This window comes from Trichechus manatus, unplaced genomic scaffold (genome assembly GCF_000243295.1).
Source record: "Trichechus manatus latirostris isolate Lorelei unplaced genomic scaffold, TriManLat1.0 scaffold00010, whole genome shotgun sequence".
Classification (NCBI taxonomy): Eukaryota; Metazoa; Chordata; class Mammalia; order Sirenia; family Trichechidae; genus Trichechus; species Trichechus manatus.
The window spans coordinates 10,581,704-10,586,330 of NW_004443946.1; positions in this window are offsets into that span (position 1 = coordinate 10,581,704).

Consider the following 4,627-nt stretch of genomic DNA (forward strand, 5'->3'; position numbering starts at 1 on the left):
ATACCCTTTTTCTAACCTCAAGGCTCTCATAGTCTAGTGCAGGAGACATTCAGGCAAACACATAATTACACCACAGTGTGATATCAAGGAGTCTCTGGGTAGTGCAAACAGTTAAAGTGCTTGCCTGTTAACCAAAAGGGTGGAGGTTTGAGTCTACCCAGAGGTGCCTCAGAAGTAAGGCCTGGTAATCTACATCCAAAAGATCAGCCATTGAAAACCTTATGTAGCACAGTTCTATTCTGACACACAAGAATTGACTTCTTGGCAACTGGTTGGTGTGATATCACATTGCAATTGTCAAAAGAAGGCTGAGGTGGGAGAAGCAGGGAAGGCTTTACAGGTGAGGCAAACTAGGGCTGAGTCTTGGAGGGAAAGGAAAAGCTTTTATGGATACATGGATCTGTATCAGTTTGGAAGAAAACCATTACCACGTTCTTTGGGGCATTAACCAGTATTTAAGGCACTGGGCTATGTTATCAAAAAAGAGGCAGTGGTTTCCTAGTTCCACTTCTCTTCCCTCAGGGCAATAAAAAAGTTTTTAGTTCACTGCTTTCCTTAAATTCTCATCAAAACCTCTTTGAGAATAGGTGCTTTTTAAATTTCACTTTCCCCTCTCTCCCACCCTACCTCACCCCCAGAGACAAATATAGTGACTTTCTCAGTTAGCACCAAGTAATGGGAGCTGAACTGAATAATGGAAGGGTAAGGAGCCCCTGTGTAGTGCAAATGATCAAGCACCTGGCTACTAACTGAAAGGTTGGAGGTTCAAATCCACCTAGAGGTGCCTTGGAAGAAAGGCCTGGTGATCTACTTCAGAAAGGTCACAACCATTGAAAACCCTCTGAAACACGTAGGATCACCATAAGTCAGAATCGACTCAATGCAAGTGGTTCGTTTTGTTTTTAAATGGGAAATAAAAGTTAGGCAGTAGCTAGGCTGGATTGTAGATAGCTTTCAACATTAGGCTAAAGAATTTAGGCTTTGCTTGATAGCAGAAACGAGAATCTGTAACGGACTAGAATTTAAGAGGCAGGTTGGAGCTAGAGATATAATTTCGGTCATCAGCAGCATACAAGTATTAGTTGAAGGCAGCAAAATGGTTATTTCTTAGACAAGGCAGACTCAGAAAAGAAATGGGGGCTGCGGGTAGACTCTTGAGTACATCACAGAGAGCAGAACCTGAAAAACCTATCTTAAAAAAAAAAAATCTTAAGCTTCAGCTTCCACATCTGTATGTGGATATTAATAGCACCACCCAGGCTGGTTGCTGGGAGGATTAATTGAAATAATGCAAAGAAAGAGCTTAGTGTCTGGTACAGAGCACTTAATAAATATTACTCTTCATTATTATTATTAGAAAAGAGTGATTTTTTTTGCATTGGGATAAGGTCAACTAACACACAAATACTAATTGTCAATATATGCATCAGTGATTTGTTGCCCGGTAACTACGATTTTTGAAGTGACAAACTCATTTCAGTGTTTGTCTTTTAATTAAAAGTAGTATTTCGGCATTTTAAAATTTATTTTTGAAGGCGCTCCCTACTGAGCGGCAGCCTCTCAGGCACAGCAGGGGTTTTCTACCATTTAAAAAAAAAAAAAGCCAGATAACAATTAATGTCATAATTTTATATTTATCCTGCTAATTATGGCTAAGACAAACCCCAGTTTGTCCTCAGCTATACAAACAAAGAAGCCTCAGCACCAAGAGGCAAGTTACTTTCAAATCTGTATATTAATTACTGTTTCCCACCTTTGTCCCTGTGACTGATTACTATTTCTAATGAAGAGCACAACATATACAGTGGCTTGGACAATCTGATGGACCCAAAACCAAAAACCAAACCAAAACCCCTTGTCTTCCAATCCATCTGACTCTTGGTGACCTCATGTGTTAAGAGTAGAACCGCTCCATAGGGTTTTCTTGGCTATAATCTTTATGGAAGCAATACCATAGGCCTTTCTTCCGTGGCGCCACTGGGTGGGTTCCAGCTGCCAGCTTTTAGGGTAGCAGCCAATCACAAACTACTTGCACCATCCAGGGACCTTGATAGACCCAAGACAACCTAAATGCAAGCCCATCACTCTTTGAGCCAGCAAGTAGAAGGTCAGTGTGTTCACTAGTGGTGAAATGACCAGACAGACAGCCCAGGCCCTAGGCTCAAGAGGTCTTTAAGTGAATAGCCATAAAGATTTCTGGGATGCATTTTAATAAACAACAACAGGTAACAAAGACAGTCCTAGAGATTCTCACTCAAATAAGACTATCTTTGCTTTGATGTATTTTGGAGCAATATTATTTTTGATATGTGCAATACAATGTGAGGGATTATATATCTATCTACATATGTATATATATATATATGCACTTTGAAAGGGTTACTAGTATATTCAACTTAAGCTGTGGTCACAGTGCCCTGGAACAAAAGAATTTCCTGAAGGTTATGAGTCAGCTTTCTTTCTAAGTCCTGGCAGGACAGGGTGCTATGGGAGGAACACCCATACTCCAGTCCTCAGTTTCCTCCTGAAGCTGTTGGATTGATGGGGACCCTCTAGGGTCTAACTGGAGCCCTGGTGGCATAGTGGTTAAGAGCTCAGCTGTTAACCAAAAAATGGGTAGTTCGAATCCACCAGCTGCTCCTTGGAAACACTTTGGGGCAGTTCTACTCTGTCCTGTAGAGTCGCTACAAGTTGGAATCAACTCAACAGCAACAGGTTTGCTTTTTGTTTGGTTTAGTGTCTAGCTTGAGAAGTCTAGGGTCTTTTGGAGAATTTTAACTTGGTTGTAACTGGAAACATAAATCACATTAGTTAATTTAAAGACACTAAAACTGGATGCGGAGTCCTGGTGGCACAGTGGTTAAGTGTTTGGCTGGTAACCAAAAGGTCAGCAGCTGAATCTACCAGCTGCTCCTTGGAAACCCTATTGAGCAGTTCTACTGTCGTATAGGGTCGTTATGAGTTGAAATTGACTCTACAGCAATGTGTTTGTTTTTTGGTTTTAAACCTCAATGAGTAGGGGCAGTGGTGCATCAGTGACAGAATTCTTGCCTTCTGTGAAGGAGACCTGGGTTCGATTCTTGGCCAATGCACCTCATGCACAGCCATACTTTGTCAGTGGAGGTTTGCCTGTTCCTATGATGTTGAACAGGTTTCAGCAGAGCTTCCGGACTAAGACAGACTAGGAAGAAAGGACTGGCAATCTGCTTCCGAAAATCAGCCTATGGAAGCCCTATGGATCACAATGGTCCCACCCACAACCGTGGGAATAGTGTAGGACCAGCAATCGATTTGTTCCATTGTGTGTGGGGCCCCACGAGCCAGGGGCCAATCAATGGCAGGTAACAACTGCAGTAACAAAAAGCAACCCTGAATGAAACTCTTTGTGCTCACAACTCCGAGAAAGCAAAAACAGCCTCCTCTTGAGACCAAGTCTTGTCCAACAAAAGCTTTGATGGAAGCAAGAGGAAAAATCGATAGAAAAATTTAATTCTGACATAAACATAATACATTATGCATGATAACCTTCAGAATTTGAAAGCCACTTAAAGGCAATCATCTGAAAAAGCATTGGCTGGTTTACAAGGTGACTTCAGCTTCCTGCAGCTGTGTCAAAAAGGTTTAGGAGGCACAGGAGTGTAAAATCAGACAATTCTTCTCTGTTTTTAATCTCTGAAATAAGGAAACAAATATTTTCACATATTGTCTCAATAGCCTCTCTTTGGGAAATTTCGTAGTAATAATAATTATGATAGCTAACAGCCACAGAGGGCTTACCTTGTGCCAGGTGCTTGATATGCATGATCTTAATTTAATCCTCTCCTTGAGCACAGCGATATTTTTTATCCTTTTGGAAAACAGTTGAGGAGGCAGAAGCTCAAAGAGATGAAGAAATTTGCCTAAGATCACAAAGGTAGAAAGTGGTAGAGGTGGGATTTGAACTCAGGTGGTCTGACTCTAGGCCACCATGCCATGCTGTCTCTCATTTTATTCATTAGAAAACTAGTTTATTTTTCTAAGGCCCCATACCTTATTGTAGAGTTGGGATTCTATTCTAGTTCTCTGGGTTCCGAAACTCGTTCTCTTTATACTCTTCCATGCTCTGTTGTTGTTGCTAGCTGCCATCGAGTTGGCCCCAACTCATGGTGACCCCATGCATAATGGAACCCCATGCAGTTGGGGATCAGACTGTTGTGATTTATAGGGTTTGTATTGGCTGATTTTCACAAGTAGATCACCATACCTTTCTTCCTAGTCTGTCTTAGTTTGGAAGGTCTGCTGAAAACTGTTCAGCATCATAGCAACACACGAGCCTCCACTGACGGATGGTGACTGAGCGTCAGGTGCGCTGGCTGGGAATCAAACCTGGGTCTTCCATGCTACCTCTCCTAATCCAAACTGGGCATCACATTTAAAATAGTCTAATATTTTAGAGCAAGTATCAAGTAACTATGGCTTATGGGCCAAATTTGGCCTACCATCTGTTTTTATAAACAGTTTTATTGGAACACAGCCATGCTTACTCACTTATGTATTGTCTATGACTGCTTCCATGCTACAAGGAGAGTTGAGTAGCTGTGATAGAAACTGCAGGTTCACAAAGCCTAAAATGTTTACTATCTGGCCA